The following is a 14,194-nucleotide window of genomic DNA, read 5'->3' on the forward strand; positions in this document are numbered from 1 at the left end:
GCGTGGAGGGTGCTGGAGTCGTAGCAGAGACGGGTGTCGTGGCGTTTGCCGGGGCCAGGAGTTGTGGCGCTAGGCGCGGACCAAGCATGGACGGGCGCAGACGGACTTGCCTTCGGCGCGCCAGCTGTGCGCGGCTGCAATAAGAAGGGGAGAAGACAGCTGGGAGGGGGGGTGGACAAATGGGAGTGGGGGGCGGGGCCGTAGGGGACGCAAAGGCAGGAAAGCAGGACTGGAGAAGGACACAGAGGAGAAAAGCGGGCACAACAAAGCTAGGGGGATCAAGGGGGTTGAAAAAGACGAGCACAATTAAACAGTTAGAAAAATAGGCAACAACATCAGTGAGACAGGGAAAAGCGGGACCGGCGAAGGACACAGAGGAAAAAAACGAGCACAACAAAGCAGGGGGAATGAAAGGCAGAGAGAAACGAGCACAAGTTACAAATTCGGAATCAGGCAACTGCGGCAAGAACAGGCGAAGGACACAGAAGACAAAATGGGCAAAACAAAGTGGGGGGAATGAATGGGGGAGACAAGCGCGCACAAGTAGCAATCGCAGATTCAGGCAACAGCAGCAAGATCGAGCAGAAGCGAGAGAGCAAACCAAAGGGCCTACCACTGGCCACCAGCGATGAGGCGCAGGTGGTAGCCTGGGTTTGGAGGCGGGCCTCGATTTCTCAGCAGCAGCTGGGCTAGGACACAGGCACAGGCTGGTGGCGATGCGCGGCGTGGGGAGCGACCTGCCTGGGCCAGGGTCAAGGGTCTCTTGGAACAATGCACTAATTGCTTGGCCTTTAGAAGCTCACGAGGATTTTCGCTGATCAGAAGTAGTTCTCACTACCGAAAAGGTTGGAGACCCCTTCTTTAGGGACTCATCTAATTGCAGGAAATCTTGCAAGACCGATCTACTGAAACTCAGCTCCTCGTTTGTCCAAATTGAGTTCTAGAGTTTTTAAGGATTAAGGCGAAGTCGATCAATTAAAAATCCATACCTAATTCTTCGTGGACAATTTCATAAGGTGGGCTTTGGCAAACTCCCTGGAGACTCCTTAAAAACTATTCTCTGCAGCTTGGAGTGGTGCAACCTGGCTGTATCCCCAAATTACGCTAGCGTAGCACAGTAGGGGTATACATTTACCCCTGTAAATCTCCAAAACAGATTGGATATGAGTGCGCCCCAATAAGTGGGACAAATCCCAAATACCAAATTTCGCACTAGTAAAGTGAAAATATTCTGATTCATAAGCAAATGCCAGTTAAACTCAGGTTCCAGTTGTATCCCCAGATACTTGAATTTATCCACCATTCTAAAATGTTGGCCATCTATTACATATTTCAACAGTATATGTCACTTGTGGGAGGAGGGTGGCTCTCCCTACCCTTATGCACCTCAATCCTAATTTTTCACTAGCAAACACCCACTGCATATTTTCAAGGAACACCAATAGCCTATATAATGGACTGTCTGAAAAGTTCAATTTACATATTTAAAAGTCTTAATTTTTCATGGTCCAAACTTCAGAACATGTGATTTAAAAAAAATTGTAGATAAGTCAAGACTAGTCGTCCCGGGAGGGTGGAGGTGTGACCTCCTTCCTTCCCAAGGCCTTTTGTTTTAAGTCCCCTGGGAGTGATAGCACTCACCAGCAGGAGACCAAATGCCTGTCTCTGCTGCAAAGGGTTTAAAAAAATGCCAAGGCAGAGGGAACTCAGTAACTCTGTGGGCACCCTCTGTGGGTGGCAACTGGGTGCATGCCAGCTCACCCTCGACACGAGAATTGTGTCAGGGGTGAAAAGGCATACTGTATGATACCAAACATGAATAAGGGACTCATTATGATGTTGTGACGATCGCCACCGCCGAGCCGGCGGTGGTGACCGTCACAACATCGTAATGAGTGAAACCCCGCGACATATTACAATGGCAGGGGGCTTCGTGGCAGACGCAAAGTGCGTCCGCCACTTTTCCGCCAGTCGGCAATTGTTCGGATTGCAAGCCGGGCGGAATTGGCCCCTAATATGGTGGCTAAGCCTAGCAAGCACCACCATCCATAATAAGATGGTGTGTTGTGAACGCCTTTCAATGGCGGGTTTGGTGCCATGGAAAGGCTGGCGGGGATGTTCTTTGGGGGCCCTATGCGGGCCTCCGCAGGGTGGAAAGGGTAGGGGGTGCACTTGAGGGGTACCCCTGGTACCCCCCTCCATTTGAATGCACCAGGTGGCAGGCATAGCAAGGTGCCTGCCACGATCTGCATGCAAATGCACAACATGCCATTTTGGCTTTGTGGGCACACGCCGCAATGTCAAATATGCAAGCTGCGACCGCCAGGGTGGCAGTCTCATTCTAATTAGCGATGCAGGACCGCTGCACGTCTGGCGGCCGGTCCCAGCACTGCGAGGATGGTGAGATGACTCAGGTCCGCCCGCCATCCTATTGGGTCCCGAAATTCGGGTGTGCATCATGGAGCTGGCTATCTCGGTTAGTCCAGTATCCAGCCCGCATTAACCTAGGAACAGTGAACTTGGTTTTGCAAGGTCACTGTAGAGGAATATATATCTGTACATATGTACTTGCACCATTGGTATAATGCACCCTGCCTCCTGGGCTTCAGGAGACCTACCTTAGAGGTAGGTCACAGCAGTGAGGGTACTCTGCCACAGACGGTGTGGGCAGAGTCTCACTCGAGCAGCGGAGCTGCACTTGCAGCGGTGGTTGCAGGACTGCAGCCTTTGTTTTTACTTGGGTCACTCAGGTTGGCTCAAATAGTGCTGCAGCCCTGGTGACCCCTTTAACTCCCTTGCTCTGGGTACCACTGCTATTAGGGACTCATAAGGGGTGGGGGTTAAAAAGCCTTAACAATTTGGTGCATCACTTCACATACAATTTGAGGAAAAGAGCACTGGCCTGGTTAGCAGATGCCAGTGCACTTTCAGTTCTAATACCACAGCATCTAGAGTAAAAAGTGTGTGGTGGAGGGGACATCCAAGAATGGCACTTTCCTACACAGATGATGTTGCCACATACCTTAATGGTGCAGTAAATGCTATGGATTGTTTTACGGGGAAGCTAGTTGAGCTGGTATACTTTTGGTGTATAACGTGAATGTACATAAAACACAAATCCTCAACTTCTCTCCAATAAAGACGGAAACATATGTAGTTGAGGCTTGGGATTTAAGGTTACCAGCCACATAAATATTACTGTACAGCTTAATTGGAAACAATTATTGAAGCAATGCATATCAAACATGTCTTTGGAATCGAATCCCTATAAGTATTATTGGGCGATGCTATATCGTCAAAATGAATAGTCTACCAAATGCAAGTATTTATTTTGACCGATCTCGCTGCGTGTACCTAATTCCTTTTGGCAGCTTTATATGAGGGATCCCAGATACATCAAGCAATCTCTTCATCCCTTGGGGGGAGATTGTCCGAGTGTAAAACCTTCTTCTGAACAGCCTTGAGGCAATAGATCAGTTGTTTTACAGATAGTAAAGATATAATGAACCAATTATTTTACCAACTCACTCCAGGCATAGATATGAAACATCTTTTATTCAGATTTACCGACCCTAATTATTTCAAGTGGGGGCGTTTCCAGATTATCACTTACATTAGGTAACTCTGGGGTAAGTGGCGGTGCAAAGAATATCAGATCTCTGCAACTCATGTACCCACCTCATTTGGGAGCACTTCCCTGCCATGTACCTTTCAGGACTCCATTGCGAGTGAATGAGAAGATAGATGGCTTAAGTTTGCCGGGCAACTGGGTGAGAGAAGTCGTTTTTGTACATTTGTTGATTTGGATTCCAAGTTTAACCTGTCACAACGTAACTATTTTAGATATGGGATTATGCCAGTTGGCATTTAGTCAGAGCAGGAAATATGGCATTCACACACTCCACTAAAGAGACGATCTCGGTCATGGAATTCTATTAAACAATGAACGGAAATAGATAAGGGGGAGATATGGTTACAAATGGGGCTGGTTCATCAATGAAGTAGTAAAATGAAGCAGGAATTTCAGCCAGAATTTAAAGAGGAAGCACTAAACCTAACGAACTCTCGGTTATGCTAATTAATCTAACTTCAGCAGTTTGTAGCGGGGTGCGTGCTGTATTAATTACACACCTGAAACAATAGCGAAGTGGGGGTAACAGCAATGATGGCGCTAAGAAAAGATGCACAAAATGTGTGTTTCCAGCAGCTGATATCGTTCATATGTTTGTCAATTGTCCACAATTTCGTGGGTTTTGGTTTGATATAGTCAGGCGTGCTTCGATGCACCTACACCCCGATGTTGAGTTTACAACGAACAACATTATGTTGGGTTTGAAATCTGAGGAGAATTGTTATTTGTCCGCAATAAAAACTGTTGCTATCGTTGTTGCCCGACTTTTGCATTAAACGAGAATGGATTAATAAAACCCATCCGTCTATCAATGACTGGTGCACACTAATCTGCCAGATCGTTAAAATGGAGTCAGCTATTTTAAAATTAAAAGGGAAAAAGGGGTTCAAGTGACAAAATGAAACTTGGCTGCAACTGTTTTAAAAGGGACTTTAAAATTCATATTCTGATTTTAATTTATTTTTTCCTTTTTGATTAGGTACTATTTAATTATTGCTTGAAGAAATATGGTGAATGTACCATGTACTTTCCTAACCTTATCATTAGATAACGAACTTGAAGTTGTCTGTACTACGTGGTCACTTGAAATCTCTAAACAAAAAACAAATTAAAAAATAAACATTGAAAAATGTCGACATTTTCATAGTAATTAGGGCCCTTTCTCCTATAAACAACTTAAATGAATCCAAACTATTGAAGCGAATAATACAATGATCAGTTGAGTTTATGAAATTACATGGTTATGTAGCCTGGGAAGCAGGCCTCGACATTATTAAATTTCCTGCCACCCTGGGACATGCTGTCCTTCTTATTTCGAACATTAGCACTTCACCTGAAATCGATTTTTAATTCAGGGGCATATTACCAAGGGCCTTATTGCCGCTTTAGCGGGAATTTTTCCTGCTAAAGCGGCGATAATTTTATCGCCCTATAACCTAGCTGTCGCTAACACCAGTTAGCGACAGCTAGTAGTAGATAGCGATCATCTTGGGGCCCGCTTTGCATGTCAGCGATATTTATCGCTAATGACATGCAGAGTGGGCGTGCCAAGATGTTAGCGACTGTAAACAGTCGCTAACATCGCAATCTCCTATTACCTACAATGGCGTATTTTTGGAAATATTCGCGCTAAGCGAGAATATCTCCAAAAGCTAATGCCTGCCCAGAGCAGTTCTTAGCCATGTTATCCAATGCTAGGTGGATAACACGACTAAGAGCATTAGCTCGGTAATGCATGAATATCGCTGACTTTTCAGCGATATTCATGCATTTCGGCCGATTTTTATCGCTTTTGAGATAAACCTTGATAATAGTAAGGTTTATCTTCGATAAAAATCGGCGGAGCTCGGGGATAATAATATTGGCGCTAACCGTGTTAAGCGATGATTATCGCTTGATCTTGGTAATAGGCCCCTAAGTTATTTTCCAGAATAAAAGGAACCTTTACAAGGACATGATCTTGGAAACGCATGCACATAAAGCAAAATGACGTCTTCCTGTCTGAATACTAATTGTAAGTCTAATAAAGCTAGCAGAGGCCTAGTCACGCTAACTCGAGGCCTAATGATGCTCACCTAAATAAAATGTTAATCAAATAATATTTAATAAAACCACAAACACAACTCCCCCCAACTGATGATGTCTGAATCATCATCGGACTATCCTACACTACTCTTCAACACTTCTCCAGTCATCACTGTTTCCTTTATCTTCTTCGTCTTATGCATGGCATTTATCTAAATATACACCATTGCCTTGTAATAGTCTCGTTCGATCTCATCATCTTTACCTTCTTGTTCCTACCATCACATTTCAAACCCCTAGCAGAAATAACAAGCAAAACCTTAAATATTAGTGCCAATCCAATTATAATTAGAACAACTACTATTAATAAGGTTAGTGTTTTATTCTGCATCTCGCCCCCCCAATGTTACCAGACCACAAACCTACTCTTTTAAACTCTCCACCAACCTTTTCCCTTAAACCAGGTACTCACATAGAATGAACTTCATTCACAATATGAATAATGTTATTTATATATTTATTATGTACACACTATTATTGTTCACATATGTACAGCAATGCTGCATGCTCACAACACACTCCACCTTCTTTACCAAAGATCATATCTAAAGCTAATCTATTTTGAGTCAACATTAAATCAATAGCATTCATCGCTTTATTAATATTTAAAAATGCACCTACAGTATTAGTGGCCAAATGTTCCACTATTGTAGACAATTTCCTAATCTCAGCATCATTCAAAGTGAAACCAATAGGAGGGAATAATACAAATATATACAATGCCTATTCATTCACACTCTCTCTCTCTTCGCTCTTCTAATATTCATTTCAGTCACTTCACTCAAGCTCTAAATGTGGTAAACTGTGTAAAAACGAAAGCAAAATAACATCAACCTACCCAACCTTTTGGGAAATATAAAATATGAGGGATAAGAGGAGGCGAGCGAGGCACCGATCAAGATGGCCACCTAACTCCCGGAGCCCGTACCGCAGTGGGGAATGCCACACTAACTTTCACGGCTCCAGCAACCTTTCATCAGTGAAACAGAGAGATAATCAAATCGGAAGAGCTCCTGCAGGTTTCTTTTCCTTTTTTAGGTACCTCCAACTCTTCTGTCTCCTGAAATGGCATAATCTCCCGGAAAATCAGCTCCACCCCCATTTTGTTTTTTCTATGACGGAGATTTCCTTCTTCTCAGGTATTCTGCGCGCACATTGTCTTCTACCATTATAATATGTTACTTTTGAATAACTACTACTTTGTGTGACCAGGAGTACGCTTTCATTTTGCTTGTGATGCACTCTGCGCCTAATTCCTGGATTTTACCTTAACCTATGACTGTACCTCACCTATAATGCTCTTCTTCGTGTGCCTTCTATTCACCCCTTGGCTTTTATTTTTGCTATATTTACGAGGTACTTGATTTCCTAAGCGCCATTGTATTTCTTCCTATTTCAACAGTGCTCCAGTGCTTCACTTCTTACAATACTCTGTACTGCGCAGTTATCTCAGTTGCTGTGGTTGTTGCTGGCGGCTTCTCCTGTGTATCACTGAAGTGTGTTGCTCCTCCATTTTATGGGTTGGAGTAAAAGGTCACTTACCACCAGCAGGAGATTCCCGGCCCGCATCCCTGTTTTGAAACCCCCTCATTTGGATTCTGCGCTCAGTGGTGCTTTTGAAATGGCGCATTCTGGTTCTTTAAAATCTTCAAGTTCATCTGTACCTTCCACCAAAATGCAGTCTCCGGCTTCTACTGTCAAATGTCAAGCAAGACCCTCCCTCTCCACCGAAATCGACTTCTCCTGTTTCCTTAGATATGGTCCTTGACGAAATTCGTGCCTTACGCCCTTTCATTGAAGAGGCTAACTCATGTCTCCAGCTGTTGAACACCAAATGGGCATCTATGGTATCCTGTAACACTAATGTGGAGCATCAAGTCGGTGACTTACAGAATTTTCTACTAAAATATCTACTTTAGAGAGGGAGGTCTCTTTGCTCAAGAAATCAGCAGAGGATCTTGAAAACAGAAACAGATGCACAAATCTACGCCTGTTTGGCCTTCCTGAAGGTTTGGAGGGGACTGACCCTGTCCAGTTCTTCAATACCTTTCCTATAAAACTTCTGGACCTTCCTCCTTCTACAATGCTCAGCATTCAACACACTCACAGGGTAGGTCCTCATTCATCCTCATATGCTGTACCTTCGAAGCCAAGGGGTGTGATCTTTTTATTTTTAAAATTTACAGACCTGTTACTAGTCTTAAATGCAGCCAAGCACAAAAAGCAGCTAGTTTGGCTAGGCTCTAAAGTTTACATTTCACAGGATGTCTCACAGGCAACAGCTAAACGCAACAGCTAAAAGAAGGAAAGAGTTCCTTGATCTTCATCCAGCCTTGCATGTTCAAGAGCATGTTACGGACTTTTCCACCCTTGCATGTTCAAGATTACCTTCCAAAACAATACTTCCTCTTTTGATGATCCAGCTGACTTGAACAAATGTATCCACTCACATTCCTCCTCTTCTGTGGAAACCTCCGGTCCACTTTCTTCCTCAATGTCCCCCATAACGTGACTCTCTCATTCATTACCATGTATGGTTACTTGTTGTTCTTTCGTTTTCTCTTACAGGTTGTTGATAGTGACTATTTAATATGCTTTATCTTTAACTCTTCATGTGAATGTATTCTTCTTGCTCTTTTGCATATGTTTCCCTTGATGTCTCTCTCTCTTCGTTTCCCAATCATTCCATTTGGTTCCCCATTGTGGTGCTTCCTCCCCGGTTGGTTGTGTCGTCTTCTTCTCTGTGTCGCTACTTCCTGCTAGCTTCCTTTATTTATTCCCATTTAAAAGGTACCTATTACAATCGTCAATCTTTCCTTGTTTTCTACTTCTGTTTATCATTTCAATTTGTATAAAGTGTTGACATGTACTGTCTTTTTCTAGTGCTCTTTCTTTTTTCCTCTTATCTTCTCTTTCCTTGATCAATATCTGTTCTTTCTTTCATTTTCTCGCTATTGCATATTTTGCTTTGTATATAATTTGAATGGATTTACATTCAGAGTTATATCCTGGAATGTGAAGGGTTTTAGTCATCCAATTAAAAGACAGAGCATCCTTTCCCATCTTGCCTCCTATAACCCTGATTTGGTTCTCTTACAAGAGACTCACCTTACAGAAATTAAAGCGTTAAAATTAAAAAGAGCCTGGGTGGGTTCAGTTTTACTCTCCCCGTCTGCCAATAAGAAAAATGGTGTTATAATCTTATGCCACAAAAAATTGAAATGTAAAGTTATTTCTCAAGAAATTGACACAGACCGTAGATGGTTATTAGCGAAGTTGTTAATTAATAATGTTTCTTTAACTGTTTTTAATGTTTATGGGCCTACACATCCTGATTGTTCCTTTTGACCATTTATTACGCAGAAACGCTGAGAAATGTATTCAATTTAGAGAGGATCTCTTCATTTTTGTAGGCGAATCCAATCAAGTAGTAGATCCATTTATTGACCGCCAGTCACAAGTTCGTTTTGCCCCTCATAAGACTCACAAACGTTTTCTTAACACTCTATCTCAAGAACACCTTGTAGATTCTTGGAGACTTTCCCTCCCAGATACTCTTGACTTTTCTTTTTTTTTCTCCTCCTCACTCTCCCTTTCCCGCCTTGAATATATCTTTCTCTCTCAATCTTTGTCTCAAAACCTATTATCTTCCTCTATTGAGCCTATAGTTATCTCAGATCATGCTCCAATAGTAACTGATATTGATTTGTTCCCTCCAAATCTCAGGTCTTCCTGATGGCGTTTTAATAACTCTCTTCTTCTAGATCCTCTTTTCTCCTCTTCCTTTCACTCTTTTGCAACTGAATTGTTTCACCTTAATAATGACTCAGATTCTTAACACCATATCGTCTGGGACTTTTTTAATGCAACTGCGAGAGGATTCATCATAGATTTTGTTTCAAAGAAAAAGAAACGATTCCTTCAACAACGAAAGACTGCCTTGGTAAATATTACGTTCTTAGAACATAAATTTTATACCTCTTCGATGGACTCCATCTCACAAGAGTTGATTTGCGCTATTAGCCTTTAATAAAACTACTACTGATAACGCGTCCTCAATACTTCTCCGTAGTGGCACTCACTACTACGGTGGCCGTAATAAAGTGGGTAAGCTCTTGGTAAATTATCTACAAACACACAAAGACGGTACTCTAATCGACTCTATCTATTCTCCAAATGGTTCCCTCTTGCATAAAGATCAAGACATCCTCAATGAATTCAAACTCTTTTATAAAGATCTTTACACACCTGAATCCCTTTCTTCCTCTACTCTTATCCAAAATGATCTAAATAAACTTGCAACTCCTTCCAACTCGCATCTTAATCTTTCTGATCTCGAAACAGATTTATCCCTTACTGAATTATCCACTGCCTTAAATACCTTGACCAAAGGGAAGACTCCCGTCCCAGAAGGTTTTTCGGTCGAATTCTATCTACACTTCTCCAAATTACTACTCCCTAAACTCTTAAATATCTTCCAGTCATTTTTTCTAGCTGGTAAGACAGAAGGTACCTTTCAGGAAGCTACAATTTGCCTCATACATAAAGAAGGTTGTGACCCCGTGTTTTGCAAGAATTATCCTCCGATTTCCCTGGTCAATGTTGATTATAAACTATTTGCCCAATCACTTGCTTTACACCTAGACCCTCTTATGCCTCATCTAATTGGTAAGGAGCAGTGTGGTTTCGTCAAAGGTAGACTTAGTTCTGATAATTCCCGTCTTTTTCTTAATGTTTTAAAGAAAATCCCTTCCCTTTCCACATCCTGAGTGGCAATTTCTGTTGATGCAGAGAAAGCTTTTGATAGAGTCGATTGGTCCTTCTTATTTGCTTCATTAAAAAGGCATGGTTTCGGTCCCAAATTGATTTCTCTTATCTCCTTACTGTATTCTGCCCCTATAGCCTGAGTCTTAGTTAATGAGAGTGTCTCATCTTATGTTCCTCTTCAGCGTGGTGTTCACCAAGGTTGCCCTCTTTCCCCTCTCTTTTTTATTTTAGCTCTTTAATCCTTTCTATCTTCTATTCGTAATAATAATTCCATTTCTGGGTTTTCTTATGGTGACCATCAATTAAAACTTTATGCTTACGCAGATGATATCTTACTCTTTATTTCTGCGCCCAAAACTTCTATCCCTCCTTTGGTACATGAATTTGCTTCTTTTTCCCTTTTTTTGGGTTACAAAATCAATTCAGACAAAACAGAAATCCTCCCCCTCACAAAATGTTGTCTCCCCCATGATTTTCTTGCCACCGGCTTTGCCTGGAATAATTCTAAAATTAAATATTTAGGAATGTAGTTTTTCAATTCCATTGCCTCCTCTATTAAGTTAAATATGTCTGCAGTCTTATCCAGAATTGATAAATTGTTTTCCTTTTGGAATCCCCTTTCTCTTTCCTGGTGGGGTCGGCTAGACTCAATCAAAATGATGAATACCCCTATTTTAATTTATACACTATCTATGCTTCCTGTTCATATTCCTGCTTTTACTTTAAGCAGATTGACTCATATCTCTCTAAATTTGTTTGAAAGGATAAAAGGGCCAGGATCTCCTTATCTTCCCTTCGTCGGCCAAAGTCTAATGAAGGTGTGAACTTTCCTGACTTTCGTCTCTAACATAAGTCATTTTCTCTTCGTCAGGCAGCGAAATGGCTACTCCCTGACCACTCTCCCTTTACCCCTCCTTGGCTATATATTCAACAAATCTTATCACTACCCTTCTCTTTAAAGGAAGTTATAGACTTCTCTGCTACAACCCCCCATACCACTCGGCCTTTGTTTAAAAACACCTGTTCCCTTTTGAAACCGCTAATACATCCAGATCCCATCTCTAAGGGATCCTTTATAAATTCTCCAATTTGGCAAAACTCTCTTATTCTCATTAATAACAGACCAATTTTTTGGAAAACTTGGAGGTCAAAAGGTATAATTTGGGTCACACATCTTTTTGATGGACTGTCTCCATGCTCATTTCCCCATTTTCAAACCCTATCCCACTGCCCGATCCTTTTTACAGAAATTCACTTTTTTAATGACAGATATTCTTGATGTGTATTACTCTCTTCCCTCTTTGTCCCCCCTATTGATCAAAACTCTCTTCTTCAAATACTCTTCTCTCTGCCTAAGGCTTCCCTCATTTATAAGTACTTCTTAGCCCCTAATCCAGATCGTGTAAAATCCAAGTTGGAACTCTCTTGGTAATCTGACCTGGGATGTGAATGGAATGTATATTTTGGGACAAACTTTGGTCCCGCTCTTTAAAAATATCTCGCTCCGCTTCACTTGCACAATCTCCATTTTTCCTTCATCATAGACTTTATCTCACACCTGTATCCATTGCGCGCTTTTCACTTTCTTCTGACTCTAAATGTTGGACCTGTGGTTCTTCTAACGCTAGTTTCATACACCTTCTGTTTCTTTGCCCTTCAGTTTCTATCTTTTGGGGGAAGTTTGGTCCTATGTCTCTCGCCTGTTTCATATTTCCATCCCCTATTCTATTCCTCTTTTTTTTCTGGAAGTCTCTCTCACTCCATAGATATACCTTCCTCTTATCATGTTCTTTATGATCTTAAGCTTGCTTTAGCCTTCCAACATATTTCTCTCAACTGGAAATCACTCACAAAGCTATCTATACTACACTGGTGGAATAGCCTTTGCCAATTTCATCGACTTGACACTGCTTTGGCCTCCGCCTGTAAGCCAATCAATCAATCAATCAATCAGAGCATTTATATAGCGCACTACTCACCCAGAGGGTCTCAAGGCGCTAGGGGGAGGGGGGTCCGCTACTGCTCGAACAACCAGGTCTTGAGTTGCTTCCTGAAGGCGAGGTGGTCCGGGGTCAGGCGGAGGTGGGTCGGGAGGGAGTTCCATGTCTTGGCGGCGAGGTAGGAGAAGGACCGTCCCCCTGTGGTGGCTCTTCGGATGCGGGGGACGGTGGCGAGGGCGTGGCCTGTCGATCGAAGCTGGCGTTTGGGAGCGTAGAAATGCGGCTGTTGAGGTATCCTGGGCCTTGGTTGTGTAGGGCTTTGTGTGCGTGGGTGAGGAGGCGGAAGGTGATTCTCTTGTTGACCGGGAGCCAGTGCAGGTCTCTCAGGTGTCCGGAGATGTGGCTGCGACGGGGGATGTCCAGGATGAGTCGTGCTGAGGCGTTCTGGATCCGCTGGAGTCTCTTCTGGAGTTTGGCGGTGGTTCCGGCGTAGAGGGAGTTGTCGTAGTCCAAACGGCTGGTGACGAGGGCCTGGGTGACAGTCTTCCTGGTCTCAGTGGGGATCCACCGGAAGATCTTACGTAGCATGCGCAGGATGTTGAAGCACGACGAGGAGACGGCGTTGACTTGTCTGGTCATGGAGAGGGAGGAGTCCAGGATGAAGCCCAGGTTGCGTGCGTGGTCTGTCGGTTTGGGTGCGCTGCGTAGGGCGGGGGGCCACCAGGAGTCGTCCCAGGCGGAGGGTGAGGATCCCAGGATGAGGACTTCCGTCTTGTCCGAGTTCAGTTTCAGGCGGCTGTTCTTCATCCATTCGGCTACCTCTTTCATCCCTTCGTGAAGGTTGGCTCTGGCGGTGGCCGGGTCATTGGTGAGGGAGAGGATCAGCTGGGTGTCGTCGGCTTAGGAGATGATGTTGAGGTTGTGCTGGCGTGCGATGTTTGCGAGGGGGCTCATGTAGACGTTGAAGAGGGTTGGGCTAAGCGAGGAGCCTTGAGGAACGCCGCAGATGACTTCGGTGGCTTCTGATCTGAACGGGGGGAGGCGGACTCTCTGTGTCCTTCCGGCGAGGAAGGAGATGATCCACTCCAGTGCCTTCTCCTGGATTCCGACGTTGCTGAGGCGCTGCACTAGTGTGCGGTGGCAGACAGTGTCGAAGGCCGCGTAGAGGTCTAGGAGGATGAGGGCTGCTGTTTCTCCGTTGTCGAGCAGGGCTCGGATGTCATCCGTGGCTGCGATCAGGGCGGTCTCGGTGCTGTGGTTGGCCCGAAAGCCAGACTGCGAGAGGTCGAGGGAACCGTTCGTCTCGAGGAAGGCGGCCAGCTGCTTGTTGACGGTCTTCTCGATGACTTTTGCAGGGAATGGGAGCAGCGAGATGGGGCGGTAGTTCTTGAGGTCGGCGGGGTCGGCTGATGGCTTCTTTAGTAGAGCGCTGAGTTCGGCGTGCTTCCAGCTCTCCGGGAAGGTAGCGGTGTCGAAGGAGGTGTTGATGATGTCCCGCAGGTGGGGTGCGATGACAGCTTCGGCCTTGTTGAAGACGTGGTGAGGGCAGGGGTCGGTCAGAGATCCGGAGTGGATGGAGTTCATCGTGCGGACGGTGTCTTCGGTGCTGATCGGGGTCCAGGCGCGGAGGGTGGTGGTGGGGGGTGGTGGTTCAGTCGTGGCATGCGTCGGTTGAGTGCTGAAGCTGTTGTGTATGTCCGCGATCTTGTTGTGGAAGAAGGAGGCGAGGGAGTTCCAGAGGTCTTGCGAAGGGGTGATGTCGTTGTTTCCG

Source organism: Lissotriton vulgaris, unplaced genomic scaffold (genome assembly GCF_964263255.1).
Source record: "Lissotriton vulgaris unplaced genomic scaffold, aLisVul1.2 SCAFFOLD_1867, whole genome shotgun sequence".
NCBI lineage: Eukaryota > Metazoa > Chordata > Amphibia > Caudata > Salamandridae > Lissotriton > Lissotriton vulgaris.